The sequence below is a fragment of the Typopeltis vanoorti genome, chromosome 23 (genome assembly GCF_054136105.1).
Source record: "Typopeltis vanoorti isolate ZY-2024b chromosome 23, IOZ_Tvanoo_1.0, whole genome shotgun sequence".
Classification (NCBI taxonomy): Eukaryota; Metazoa; Arthropoda; class Arachnida; order Uropygi; family Thelyphonidae; genus Typopeltis; species Typopeltis vanoorti.
In genome coordinates this window covers 25,537,181-25,553,243 of record NC_143571.1, presented here as the reverse complement: position 1 = coordinate 25,553,243, position 16,063 = coordinate 25,537,181, and the positions used below count along the sequence as shown (strand labels likewise).

The window sequence follows — 16,063 nt, the reverse complement described above, 5'->3', positions numbered from 1 at the left end:
ACTAGGAAATCTAGATATGGTATCTTATTAGGAACAATAGAAAAATCATGTCCTTTTGACAGGATGAGGGTTCTTTCAGTCAAAGGACATCCGGATATATTGACAATTCAATTATCTGGAGTTATGAAGGGCTTGGATTGTCTAGACGAAAGAGCCTAATATTTACGGTTAAGATGTTGACTTAGTTTATTATAAGCACATTGAGTAGAACGTTTAGCCACATTTAGAATTATGTGAGAAAGATGTGGATCCAAATTTGTGGAAATATAGGTGCGCAGATCAGAAATGTGATGACTGTGAATAGCAAGGTCACGTTTAGCAGCTTTAAGTTGGTTACAGATTAGAGATAAACTAGTGTTCCGGTAAATATATATGAGCTCCAGGAGATTTTATTGTTTCTTTAATCATAGCGAAATTGGGAATAATCTTGTTGTTGCGGCACTTTTTAAGAAATTGATCTTTGCTCGTAACCTACCTTGTATAACTGAAAGTTTTCCTAATTTACCGGTTATTTTGGTAGCATTTTCCCCGTGAAGGATAAGAATTTGCTGTTTTAAGGATACTTGTGACATAAAACTGAATGATATATGCACGTAAACACAAGAAAGATATTTAATTAACCAAATATTTCGGTCTGGAAATAGCAGACCATCCTCAGTGGTATTACAAGAACAGTTTTATTATTATTATTATTATTATTCAGGCCTCCATGGAGTCAAAAGACTCATTGTGGGAGGTCCTTCCTAAGAAACACAAAGTCTATCACGACTCATTGAGGGGAGGTCCCCCCCCCCCCCAAGAAACACAAAGTCTATCATACCACTCCTTAAACTCATTAACTGTTCTTGCTCTCACTACTGTTCTTGCTCTCACTACTTGCTCTCACATCAGGCAATGCATTCCATGGTTCAACCACCCTCCATGCAAAGAAACCATTCCTCACTCTCTTGCTCACAGATTCCTTTTGTAACTTCCAGGGATGGCCTCTTTTCATCACTCCTTCCCGTGTTGTTCAACCAAGCGAAAGAACTCCCCAGTGTCAACCCTGTAACCACCTCTCAACAGTTTAAAAGTCTCAATCATACTAACAATAGATTGTTAAAAATAGAACATGCCACGTGATGTTATATCACTAAGTATGAAACAGAATATTTTGAAGTAGAGACATAATTGAAAAAAAAAAAAAAATTAATGAGTAATCTTAGACTTTCCCAGATTTTTGATATAGATATACAGTCATTACGAATTAGGTTGGGACGATGGAGCAAGGCCTCTGTGCTTTCCTTGAACAAACGTTCAAACCTATAACGGGATCTATGCAAGAGGCGAGTCCTGGACCAAAAGATGCTGTGGTCAGTTTCAATCCCATGTTGAGCTAATCCAGACTTTTCAGGTTTGTTGTGAAGAATGGAGGATTGATGTTCTTGGATTCTTTTTTCAAGAGAACGTCCAGTCTGTCCAAAAAAAGGAGAGATCACAGTTGTATGGATTTTGATAAACTCCAGGAAGGGATAAAGTTGAGTGTTTGTCTTTAGGAGAAGGAAAATGAGAAGACAATTTGTTAATAGGTGAATACGTAGCTGTTAAATCATATTTCTTTAAAATTCTTGCGATAGGTTCTGAAATACTGGAGATACTTTTTTTTGCATTTCTTACCACACTGGTTACCATTCTGGCATGTGCTTTGTACTACTCATGTGCCTGCTGATCACCTTTTTCCTTAAATTCCTTCCACAATTTTTTTTCTTTTTTTTGTAACTCCAGCTTAATGATGATATTGATCCATTTAACTTCCACTTGATTTACTCTCCTGACGGTAGGTATGCAGTCTGCCATTACCTCCCTCAAACACTTCTTTACCACTTCCCATGCACTATCAACATCTAGCCCTTGCAGTTTCACATGTCATGGCACTGATCGAAGCAATCTCCTAAGCTTGTCGTACTTACCAGACCTTTAATTCCACATATAGCCCCTCTTAACTGAAAATTCCACACATTAGCTACCTCCCAGGTCAAGACCATATGATCACTCTCACCAATTGGTGGTAAACCATGAGTTCTTTGTTATCCTGGTTATTGTTCAGGTGGAAGCATGAAACTTGTGTTTTGCTAGGATTTGGACGTAATCTCCATTTGCTGAAGTATTCATCTAGGACTGCAAGGTCATTTGTTAGTGTATCTTCCATTGTAGTAAAATTGGTGTGTCTGGGGGCTAGAGCAATGTTATCAGCATAGCAAAACTTCTTGGAGGCTGTATTAGGCAAATCTGCGATGTATAAGTTAAAAAGGAAGGGAGCCAGAACTGACCCTTTTGCCTTGAAATCAGGTAGTCCATTATGCAGTGTTCTTCGTTTACTTTTGTTCTCGTCCATACACACTTGGAACAGGTGGTTGCTTAGCATGTTATCGATTAGTTTTGCTATTTTTTTGTATGGGACTGCACGGAGCAACTTGCAGACTGCGCCATGCCTCCAGACTGTGTTATAAGCTGCGGTAAGATCTACAAAAGCTACAGTTGTTTTCCAGCATTATGGTAGCCTGCCTCTATATGTGTGGTGAGTGACAGAACCTGATCACAGCAGCTTCATTTATGTCTGAATCCAGCCTGTTCCACTGGGACTTGTTCTATTATCTTAGGGGCAATTCTATTAAGGATGAGCCTTTCTAGGAGCTTATAGCAGGTGCTAAGCAGGGCGATTGGTCGGTAGTTTTCTGGTTTGTTGTTGGTTTTTCCTGGTTTTAAGATGGGAATAATTTTGTCCTTTTAAACTCTTTTGGAAGTCTACCAGTCTGGAGGACGTCAGAGAAAAAGCAAGCCAACCACTGTCGAGCTTTTTGGTCTGTCTTCAACAGGAAATCAGGATGAATTCCATCGAAACCTGGAGCTTTGCCTGGTTTCATATCCATTACAGCAGTGTTAATATCTTCAAGAGTGAGGGGTTGTGAATATAGAGGGTCTGATGGTCTGTTATTTTTCAAATATGTAAGTTCTCTTTTTATTTGAAGAGTGTGTTGTTTGTCCTTGGTGGTATATCTTGACGTGTTGACAGTATGTGATGCATATTGGTTAGGAGAAATAGCTGATTGTTCCCGGACAGTGAAGGTGCCACTACCTAGTTTTCTTAGAAGGCTCCATGCTTTTCTGCTGGAGTGCTGAAAATCGAGTCTTTCTACTGTTTCAGTCCATTTCTTCTGTCGGTTGGTGTCAAGACTGTGAATGAGTTCATCTGCAATGTCAGGATCACCACACTCTAGATATTCTTGATACAGTTTATTACTATCATCATCCCATCCAGGAATATACTCCTTCCGGAAGCTTCTTGGTATGGTCTTCTTACCTACAGCTAAGACAGCTCCCATGAATCTCTTGTAATTACTGCTTGTTGGAGGGATCCAACGGACATATTTGTCAAGACTGGCAGCAAATATATCCCAGTCGGCTTTCTGGAAGTTCCAGCGGAGACGTTGGATGGATCTGACAAGGGGTACCTGCAGACTTACCTCTAACATAATTGGTCTATGTTGGCTTTGGGGAAAGTTGGAGAGAACTCTTCTCGATGTAGGTAACGGTCGTCCATTGTTGTCTTGAGTGACGAAGCAGAGGTCGAGATTGTACTCCCTGTTCCAAGCTGCTGACCTGAAGGAAGATCTATCTTTTGCGTTGAAAATTAGGTGCATGTTGTGAATTTTGGCCCATTCAGTCAAAGTCTCTCCACATTCATTGTTGGAAGCATATTTCCATAGCATGTGGTGGTTGTTAAAGTCGCCTATATGCATCGCAGGGTGGTTGTGCACTGGTAGAACTTGTGGAGGCCACAAGAGGGTAGGGGGTTTATACATGTTGGTGATGGTTATGTTCCCTATCATAGTTGTTATCAGATGCACGCCACCGACAATGCTGGTTGTAATGAGGTGGGAATCTTCTAGGGTACTACTTACATAGGTGGCAAGGCCATGTGCATGATGGTGAGTGGCTCCAATGCTAATGTAACCACGAATTCGACCCCCTGCAGTGGAGCTGATTCTCATCCTTACAGTGAGGCTCTTGAATAAGAACAATGTCGACATTGTTGTCATATAAAATCTTTGAGAGGTGTTCGCATTTTGCTCTACATATACCCTCATCTGACTCCATGGTGCCAGATGTCAATAATAATACATATGAGGATTGAAAGGATGCGATGTGAGTGGTGTTTCACAGTCGGAGAGAGTGATCACCTGTGTTGTTACTAGCCATATCAACATTTCTGTGAGGAATAGATATATATGGAATTACAAGACTGGTGCTTATGAAAAGCTTTGGAGACAGCTTGGAACTATAGAATGGAATGAAATGAGATGTTAGGCAGGAGGGAGATAAATGCTGTATGGGAACTGACCAAAAGATATATATAAAAACATTAATGTGTAAATGTATTCTGAAGGTCAAAAGACTGAATAAAGTAGGTGTCAAATGGATGAACAAAGGAATTAAGTATGAAATCCGGAAGAGAGGATACTGTGGAGGCAACAAAAGATTAATAAGTAGCATTCGATTGCACGAGGAGTATAAAGAGCAGACCAGTAAGGTGACTCAGTTGGTAAAAATAGCAAAACTACAGATGAGCAGAAATTAGCAAATCAGACCAAGAAAAAATATAGACAGTTTTTCAGATATGCAGCAAGTTGAATGGAAAATGATTATGGAAAGGTGGTGTTAATGGATCAAAATGATATAATGGTAACTGCTGCAGAAGACATCATTGAAGCATTCAATGAACAGCGAACAACAACCAGTGCCTGCCTGGTTGGTCAAGTGGTTAGCATATCCTCTCTCCAGCCAAATGGCTGCGGGTTTGAATCCCGCCATGGGCATGGATGTTTGAGATTATCTGTGAAAATACTGGTGGTGATGGTTGGCGGTAGATGCCGTTGGTGTAGATGATGAACGTAGTTGCAGTTGTTGGAATGGTAGAGATGGAGAGCTGTAGAGTAAGTGCCCTCCCTCAATAAGTCTTTGGACTCCCTGGAGGTGTTACATAATAATAATAATAATAATTTATAAGTATGTTTCATCCACATCAGAGTGAAGTCATGACGAACTCAAGTGTAGAAGACATAGGGGGAGGATAGCTTAATTGGGAATGAGCAGAAAGTATATATCAGGAAATAAATAAACTTGATGTCAATAAGGTGATAAGATTTGATTATATATTACCACGTGTCTTAAGGGAATATTCCAGGGAATTGGCAACCTGTTTAAAAAGAGTTTTACAACAGCACAGATTCCAAGAGAGTGGAAAGAAGGTAAAATTGGTTGAGTGCATAAAGGTGGTGATATGGCTGTGCTTACAAATTATAGGCCAAACTGTATATGTGGAATTATGGTTAGGTACTGGAGAGATTAGTGAGAACTAGGATACAGAACTGGGTTGATAACATCAGTATTCTCTGTGGTTGTCAGCATGGATTTGTTAAAGGAGATCATGTTTTAATAACTAGTGGACAAGGACTTGAAATTCAGGGGCAACATTGCACAAATTGTGAAGTCATCACATCAGATAATGGCAATGATGTGGAGGACCTTGATGTGCTGAAATAAAGAGGTATAAGGTCTCATATGGATTGCTATGCATAAATTTGTTCAGAGAAAATATTTTCTCTGGCCCCTTTCATGGTGACAAGGATATGTTAGGAAGGATCCAGAGAAATTTCACAAAAGTGGTCTAGAATGTGGAGTATGAAGACATATTGAAAGAATGTAAATTACAAAGCCTCATGAATAAGACGAGGAGGGGGATATGACTGAAACATCTAAGTTAGTGAGGGATTGTTATTAGGTTGACATGGAAAAAACTTTTTATAGAATGGGAAGGGGGAGTAAACAAGAAGCCATTCCTGGAAAACTATGAAGGAGGGTGTGAGGAACAAGTTCTTAGCAAGGAGAGTGGTTGATGAGTGGAATGCATTTGCCTGAGAGTGTTATGAATGTAGACACATTGAATCAGTTTGAGGCACAGTTGGTTGGATGAGCATTGTGTGCAATAGTGTATACCTCCCATAATGAGGCTCCCACTAATGAGACTTCAATAAAAGTCGAAACCGGTTGGGGTCGTGATGTGAAGTCATTAGCTTCTATATATGAGTTGCTCCAGTCCTGAAAATACTTCAGGCACAAACTTGTTTGTTTACACTTGGATAATAAAGGATTAAAACAAGTATATACTTTCTTGGTAGCTTTAATTTATAGTAAAACCAAGTGGAAAAACTTCCAACAACTGTCAGGACTTGAAATGGTGGGATAGAATTTTCCAAATGGATAGAAAGATGAAGAGAGTTGGGGAAGTGTTCTTTACGGTAGCATAGGAATTGTGTCTTTCAAGAGTTGAAGTAGAAAATAGTAGTACATATGAAGATTTTGAAGCTGTTTAGTGTTAAACTGAGATCAGTAGAACAGTATATCTAATAGGATGCTGCTATAGGCCAGAGAATATGGAGAATATTGATTGTGAAATGTTTAAAGAGATTAGTTGGGCAAGTAAAAGGAAAATGATTCTAATGGGAGATATTTTTATAGGAATGTGGATTTGAAAGAAGAGATTGTATATAGCAACAAGGAGAGTGAATTTGTTGAGTTTCTGTGGGATAACTATCTGAAACAGCATGTGATGGAAGGAACATGAGGTTTATCGGTGTTTGATTTGGTGATATCCTCACATGATGTGGTTGTGTGAAGTATCAACACTGCCACCTGTTGGTGAAAGCTATCATGAGGTATCGGTTTAGAAAGTAGTCAAACAGGAAAAAGTTATCAAGAAGGTCTATATGTGGAACTATAAGGTGGATGATTATCAGAAGCTCTGTAATCAACTATCATCAATACATTGGGTTGATGAATTGTGTAGAAAAGATGTCGACAGTGCATGGGAAATGTAAGGCAGTAACTAACACATGCAATGCATGCCTATATACCAAGAGTTATGCGAATAAATACAGTAAGGGCAAGATGGATGAATGGTGAAATCAAGCAAACATGTTACCAAAGAAGTTATTATGGAGGAAGTAGAAGACAATTTGCAGTAAACAGATGCATGAAGAATATAAAGGGCAGGCCAGAAAAGTGACAAGCATGGTTAGAAAAGAAAGAGTAGAATATGCGAGGAGATTGGCCAGTCAATCAAAGCCAACCTGAGGGATTTTTTCCTGCTATGTGGCAAGCAAGAGCAAAAATAATTATGGCTGGTTGATGATGGTGGATAGTTATGGTAACAAAGTAACCATAACAAATGATATATTGGAATTATTTAACAAATACTTCATCAGTATATATCACAGTAGCTTGAATGATGATGTGCAATATGTAGAAGGAAGGCAAGAATTAGGAGAATTAAAGGTGAAAGAATCTGAGTTGTATCAAGTGTTGCTCAGGTTAGATGGTAATAAGACTGTGGTGATATGGATGGCATATCACCACATATTTTTAAAGAATGTGCAAAAGAGTTAGCCATGCTCTTGTCCTAGTTATTTAATGAGAGCCTTGAGGTGGTAAAGTTTCTAAGGCATAAAGAGAAGCAAAATAATATCTCTATACAAGCGTAGTTCGAGTACATTGAAGTTTTCAATTATAGACTGGCCTGTGTGCCTGCAGTTGTGAACAAAGTGTTGGAAAAATTGGTTAAAAATAGAATAAAGGATTGAATTTACAAACATAAGATTCTCTATGATGGTCAGCCTGGATTTGTAAAGGGCAGGTCTTGTTTTAGCAGTGTGCTTATTATTATTATTATTATCAACACCCGACCTCCATGGAGTCAGAGACTCATCGTGGGAGGTACTCACTATTGCATACAATGCTCATCCAACCACGTCTTAAACTGATTCAATGTGTCCACATCCACAACACACTCAGGCAATGCATTCCACTCACCAACCACCCTCCATGCAAAGAACCTGCTTCTCACTCCTTTGCTCATACCCTCCTTACACAGTCTCCAGCAATGGCTTCTTGTTCTACTTCCTTCTCCACTTCTATGAAAAATCTCTTCCATGTCTACCTCATAACAACCCCTGACCAGTTTATATGTCTCGATCATATCCCCCCCTCTTCCTCCTATTCACGAGGCTCTGCAACTTACATTCCCTCAATCTGTTCTCGTACTCCACATTCCAAAGACCACTGACCACCTTTGTGAATCTTCTCTGTACCCTTTCCAATATATCCTCGTCACCATGAAAACCTGGTGACCAAATCTGTGCACAATAATCCATATGAGGCCTGATCAAGGCCTTATACAATGGAATCATAACCTCTCTATTTCTGCATGTCAGGGTTCTCTGCATCATTGCCATTATTCGATATGATGTCTTCACAACTTGTGCAATGTGACGCCTGAATTTCAGGTCCTTGTCCACCATCACTCCTAGATCTCTCATCTCCTCTACTTCTGTTAAAGTTTCCCCCACCAAGTGTATACTTGGCATCCCATCGTTGCTTACCAAATCTCAAAACCTTACACTTGGCAACATTGAACTGATAGTTCCACTTACCTGCCCATTCATGCAATCTATTCAAATCCTCTTGTAAGGCATTAACATCAGCCTGACTGTACATTACTCCCCCCAGCAAACAGCTGGATATCGCTAGTTAAACCAAACCCAATATCATTAACATACAAATTTAACAATAATGACCTCAAAACTGACCCCTGTGGCACACCACTGGTGACCTTTCTCTTTTGAGATACTGCACCCCCATATACAACTTTTTGATACCTATCTGACAGCCAGTCACTGATCCAACACAGAAGTCTGTTATCTATCCCATCTCCTTCAATTTAATTAACAGCTTGTCATGTGGCAGTCTATCAAAAGCCTTTGCAAAATCTAAGTACACCACTGTACATGCATCTCCTCTGTCCAAGGTATTTGTCACCTTGTTATAGTACATAAATAAGTTAGTGAAACATGATTTCCCCTTAACAAACTCGTGCTGATAACCACAGAGAATACTGCTGTTATCAACCCATTTCTGTATCCTATTTCTCACCAATCTCTCCAGGACCTTCACCACAACTCCAGATATACAGATCGGCCTATAATATGAAGCTACAGCCTTATCACTGCCTTTATGCAGTGGAACAATTTTATCCTCCTTCCACTCTCTTGGAACCTGTGCTGTTACAATACTCTTGTTAAACAGGCATGCCAATGCTACTGCCAGTTCTCTGGAACATTCCCTTAAGATGCGTGGTGATATTTTATCAAATCCTATCGCCTTATTAACATCAAGGTTATTTATTTCCTCAAATACCTTCTGCTCACTCACAATTAAACTATCCTCTCCTGTGTCCTCTACACTTAAGTTCCTTATGATTCCACTCTGATCAGGATGAAACACACTTATAAATTGATCACTGAATAACTCAACAATGTCTTCTGCAGCAGTTACCATTCTACCAGTTTCATCCCTTAACTTCATCTTTTCATGATCATTCTTCGTTCTACTTGCTACATATCTAAAAAAACTCTAGAGTTTTTTTAGCCTGATTTGCCAATTTCTGCTCATACTCAACTTTTGTTTTCCTTACTAACTGAGTCACTCTCCTGGCTTGTTCTTTATATTCTTCATGTGACTGATTACCATTATTCATCTTGTACTTCCTCCAAAGGACTTTCTTTTTCTAGATTACATGCTTAAGGACGTTGATCCATTTTACACCAACCTTATTCAGCCTTTTGGCCTTTGGGATACATTCGTACATTGATGTATTTCTTCGGAAGTTCCCATGCAGCATTTATTTCCTTACCGCTCGACCCCTCGTTCCCTGTTATAGCTCGAAGTTGTCTCCTAAGCTTGTCATAATCACCAGCCTTATAATTCCACATATATCCTTTCCTCACAAAAGCCTGCATATGACTAGCCACAACACAGGTGATTACTTCATGATCACTTTCACCAACTGGAGGAAAATGTGAAACCCCTCTAACCATTACATCCTGTGATGAAATGATGAGATCTAGAACTCTTGATCCTCTCGTGCCTTTCTTTACATGCTGCCTGAGATAATTATCTCTCAAGAACTCGAGAAATTCACTTTCCTTATTCCCAAATGCTATCTCTTCATTCCAATCTATACTACCATAATTAAAATCACCCATAATAATTACCCTTCCTTTGTTCACTAATCCAAGTTGTTTATACATTTCTTCATCACCACCTTCCACATTCTCAGCCCTATAGCAACATCCAACTAAATATGTCTTCCTCTCAACCTCCACATTACACCACTGCCTCATAACCATTGCCACTATTTTCCCCTTTCATGTCTACCTTATGTGGACTTAATTCCCCTGCTATCATCAGCAGCACTCCCCCCCCTCCCTTCCTGCCCTTTCTATCCTCATGAAAAATACTGAACCCTTTCATTTCTATTCCTGTTACTATATCATCTTCATTCAACCATGTTTCACTTATTCCAATGATTTGGGGGCGAATAAACTCGATCACTGAAGCCATTTCATCCCCTTTATTTCTGATACTTCTGACTTTTGTAAATAAACACAACAGTTCATTTTTAGGTCTATAGCCAGTCCTATCCAAGCCATATGTTGGTTGTGATCTCCCCACCACACCTGCCAAATCACCTTTATCACCACTTACTACATATACCATCCAGCAACACTTTCTCCAGCACATTCACTCCAAAGCCATTTAAATGCAACCCATCACACCTGTATAATTTCATTCTTCCCTCAAACACATGCCATACATCCACAAACTCCACTCCCTTCTCCTCATACAGCTCCACCAACATACCATTCATGATTTTGGCTCTCATCATCATCATATCTTGGTAACACGCTGACAACCTTTCCTACTACACTGTTATCTTTCACTCTTCTCAATACTCTCCTGATATTTGTTCTCACTTCCTCCTGATGTCCAGTTAGATCATTCGTCCTTACAATCACAATTAACTCTCTCGCTCGTTTCTTCCTCATGTCCAATGCCTTAATTATCGTACTCATTCTCCCACCCAGATAGCAGACCTTATGAACTCTGTTAGTAACTAGCCCCCTAATTATGGAGTCTCCATATACTACTGCTATCCTGGAATCACTTGTCACTTCTTTTACTCTTTGTTCTTTCATTCTTTTTTCTTGCACACTTTCATTAATTTCCATTAGACTCCTAACATCACTCAACATATTCATTTCATTTGTCATTTCCAATATCTGTTTTATTAAATCCTGCATTCTGACAATTTCACTCTCTATCTCGGTACCTCTCATTCGGCCAGACGTTACTTGCTTTTCCTCATTCATACTTTCCTTCACCCGTTTATCACTAATTTTCACTTGTACATCTTTGTATTCTTTCACATCTTCAGTTTCTCCAACTTTCATTTCCCTTCCATTTTTCGCAACTTCTTCCGTAACTTTCACTTCTACATCTTTGCATTCTTTTACTCCCTCAGTTTCTCTTGCTTTCGTTTCCTTTCCGCTTTTGCAACTTTTTCCGTAACTTTCACTTCTACATCTTTGCATTTCTTCATTCCGTCAGCCTCTCTATCTTTCATTTCATTTCCATTTCTTTCACGTACACTATCAATCTTTTCAGTCAGTTTCGCATTTTGTGTATCATAATCCAACAATATATCGCACTTACGACAAATCCATACTTTCTCTCATCTTTCGTTCTTTCTCTCCCTCTCCACAAAGACATCTCTTACATTCTGCAATGCATACATATGTTTTATGATACAGTGACAAATGTTTTGGATAAGCGAGAATCATGTACACTGATATTCTTGGACTTTGCAAAACCATTTGATAGATTACCACATGATAAGTTAGTGCACAAGCTGCAGAGAATAGGAATGGATAGTATATTGGTTAGATGGATCGTAGATTGACTCTCTGAACGATACCAGCAAGTTGTCTATGATGTCTATGATTAGAAAAAGAAGGTGACCAGTGGCATTCCTGAGAGTTCTGTTCTTGGGCCCCTACTGTTTATTTTGTTTGTTAATGATATTTCTTGTGGATTGACTCGGGATGTTCAAATGTTTGCCGATGATGCAAAGTTAGGTAGAATTATCAGGAGTAGTGCTGATGCTAATTCTCTACATGAAGATTTGAATAGGCTTTTAGCTTGAACAAATGACTGAGCTTACATTTTTATTGTTAATAAGTGAAAGGCATTACACTTTGGGATACAGAGTGATAAGGCTATATACTATATTGGAGGAGCTGTACTTCGGGAAGTGAATGAGATTCAACATCTTGGAGTGATGGTGAACAGTGGACTGAAGTTCTGAGAGTACATCACACATGATGCAAAGCCTGTACATCATATTGCTGCTATTTTAAAAATTACTTTCACATGTAGGGATAAGAAGGTGGAGCATTTATATAAGGCATTGGTTAGACCACATATTGACTATTGTGCTCAGATTCACCTAGTTTTGTGCCATGGAATCACTAGAGAGAGTCCAAAAATGAAAAACTAAAGTGATATCAGGACTCTAGAGTGTTGGTTATGAAGAGCATTTGAGAGAATGTGGATTACAGAGGTTGGTGGACAGGAGGAGAATAGGATATATGGTAGAGACTGTCAAGTTAGTTAAGGGATCCTATTAGATTAATACAGAAGAAATTATAAAAGGAGTGGATGCTAATGTTATTTTTGACCACTGAATATTATACAAGGAAACATATAAAACTGGGTTTTAATTGGTCGGAGATTTCTACAGAGATGTGGCCCACTAGTTTTGCCGACTTGACTTGACTGTTGGCTTCGTCTGGGCACACAAAAAAGCAACAAAACAGCTTAAAACAGAACAGAAACAAGCTAAAGCAGCAGGTTAAAACATAACTGAAGGCTAAATATTATCAAAATATTATGACTGCTAACATACGTACTCCATGCGTTTGGTGTAACGTTTCATTTGAATTTTGATAATATTAAGCATTCAGTTATGTTTTAACCTGATACTTTAGCTTGTTTCTGTTCTGTTCTGTTTTGTTGCTTTTTGTGTGCCCAGACAAAGTCAACAGTCAAGTCGGCATAACTAGTAGGTTACATCTCTGTAGAAATCTCCAACCAATTAAAACCCAGTTTTATGTTTCCTTGTATAAAAAGAGTGGATGTTAAGTTGGGAAGAACGAGAGGCCATCCCTGGAAGTTATATAGGGATGTGGTAAAGAAGGGAGTGAGGAGTAGATTTTTTCTGTGGAGAGTTGTTAGCAAGTGGAATGCATTGCCTGAGTGCAAGTGGTGTAAATAACTTCAAAGCTCATTATGATAGACATGTTGCTGGTTGAGTGGGTCTCCCACGATGAGTCTGTTGACTCCATGGAGGTTACCAAATAATAATAATAATTCTTTTTTTTTTTTTTTTATTTGATTCTAAGACCTAGATACTCAACTTCTTTTAGGAAAATTTAGAACTTTAAAGGTTGACTAGCATAATCTAATTCTTCAAAACATTCCACAAGATTTTACAATGGCTACCTATGTTCTCTGAATATGCTAGAAGATCATCTTGAAAACAGATGACTCCATTTTTCAAATATCTGAATTCTATAAAATTTGTGAAAGACTGAAATGACATGGTAGAATTTCTTGCACCTAGTGGTAACCTATGTAGCTTACATTACTCCCATCTAGTAGTAAATGCAAAGATCTGCTTGTTAGCCTTCACAGGACAAAGCATGAAATCGAAAATTGCAGAAGAGACAAGAGATTAGCAGGGCTGATAAGAGAATAAAAGCAGATGGTCTGGGGTAATAATTGAGATCATGTGAGCAAATGAGAAAAACAAGGTAAGGAGAAAATTATGTATGATGAATCTATGATGAACAAGAATCTCCTTATATCTACAAGTCATGTCCTCCACATCATTCCCAGAATTTGTTGCATTGTCCTCACACGTTTGGCAGTGTGTCCTCTAAATTTTAGATCCTTATCTACCATCACCCCAAGGTCTCTTATTTCCTACACTTCACAATACATCCACGCCAAGCGTTAATTCTACATCCCATCTTTGTTTCCCAAAACCTTACATTATGCAACATTCAACTGGGAGGCTTCTCCTCATTCTTGCACCCTTTCACTCAATCTATTCAAGTCTTCTTGTAAGACCAGAACATCTGCTCTACTTCTCATGGTTTGTCCCAACATCATCTGCAAATAGCTGAATATTCCCATTCAAATCTTTCCCAATGTCATTAACATATAGGTTAAACAGCAATGGCCCTAAAACAGACATCTGAGACACACCACTAGTGACTTTTCTCTTCCAGGATATTGCTCCCCCCCCCCATACACAACTAGCTGATACCTATCAGATAGCCAATCTCCAAACCAAAGCACTAGTCTAATATCCAACCCCATCCACTCTAGTTTGACTATCAACTTATCATGTGGTAATCTATCAAAAGCCTTTGCAAAATCTAAGTCTACTACTCTGTATCCATATCCTTTGTCCAATGAAGCCATCACCTTATCGTAATAAGTAAGTAGATTACTAAAACATGATGCTGACCACTGTTGTCCACCCAATTCTGGATCCTGATTTTCACCAACCTCTCCAACACTTTAATCACAACACTTGACTTACAGATTCTGTGTGTCAAGTGCTGCCTGAATTCTGTTATCTCCTTTATGAAGCAGCACAATCTTGACTTCCTTCCACTCCTCTGGAACTTTATAATAAATTTAGTTTAATCCTTTATCCAAGTGTGAGTAAACAAAGTTTGCACCTGAAAGTATCTTCAGGACTGGGGTAAGGTGGTACAACACTGGGAAACTTGTTGCAAAGGTGGAGCAAGCTAACATCACTCCTATCTCAGTATCTCCCATAATGCAAAAAAAACACCTCCTTGCGGATATCCATAATGTTATGCATTAAGGGAAGGGCCATTATCCAGACTAGTTTTGACCTTTATTGAGGTCTCTTCAGTGGGAGCCAGGCCCAAGTGGAGATACCAGGCAGAAGCATTGGCAAGGTCATCTCTGCCTATAGGAGTTGCCAAATGGTGTGCCACCTTTTTATTAAATTACTCTGGATTTAGAGAAAGATGTTGAAAGTTTATTTTTCACTTGGTTAGACTATAATAAATTTAGTTTAATCCTTTATCCAAGTGTGAGCAAACAAAGTTTGCACCTGAAAGTATCTTCAGGACTGGGTTAAGGTAGTACAACACCAGGCAACTCGTTGCAAAGGTGGACCAAGCTAACATCACTCCTATCTCGGTATCTCCCATAATGCAAAACACATCTCCTTGCAGATATGTATAATGTTATGCAATAAGGGAAGGGCCACTACCCAGACTAGTTTCGACCTTTATTGAGGTCTCTTCAGTGGGAGCCAGGCCCAGAAGTGAAGATACCAGGCAGAAGCAATAGCGAGGTCATCTTTACCTATAGGAGTTGCCAAACTCCTATAGGTAAAGATTAGCTTGGTAAAGTTAGTTTGCTCCGCCTTTGCAACGAGTTGCCCGGTGTTGTACCACCTTACCTCTGGAACTTATTCCAGTGATAAGATATAATTTAATATAAGACTTATATTTAACAAATATTTCAAGACAGATGTCAACTCCCTGGCACATTCCTTCAAAATAGATGGCTGTGGGATTAATAAGGTGTGGGACCTGGTATGTTATCAAGTTTCACAGTCTTATTAATATCAGATTTGTTTAATTCCCCATATACCTCTTCCTTACCCACAGTCAATCTCTCCTCCTCATTATCCACTGCTTTCAAACTCTCCATGATGTCACATTCACAAAGATGAAAAATCTTTATGAACTGCTTATTAAATATCTCAACTATATCCTCTGCAGTAGTTGTCGTTATACAATTCTCTCCAATCAATGCAATCAGTTTCAATACCATCAGATATCAGTTTCTTATCAGGCACATTGGAAGTGTGGATTATACATGGTTAATAATATAGGAAACTAAAACTAATAAAATACTAACGTAGAGAAACAATTTAAAAAGATTGATAATTGTAAATTATGACTATTTTTACTGGCTTTATATGGATTACTGTACACAGACTAGGTATGAGTAC

At 38.8% G+C, this 16,063-nt stretch overlaps 1 protein-coding gene across 3 annotated transcripts in view; it reads left to right on the top strand.

Annotated features, from left to right (window-relative positions):
• Window positions 1-16,063, top strand: part of LOC150093698 (kielin/chordin-like protein) — a 1,333,292-nt gene that overhangs the window by 597,471 nt on the left and 719,758 nt on the right. The window lies entirely within an intron of this gene.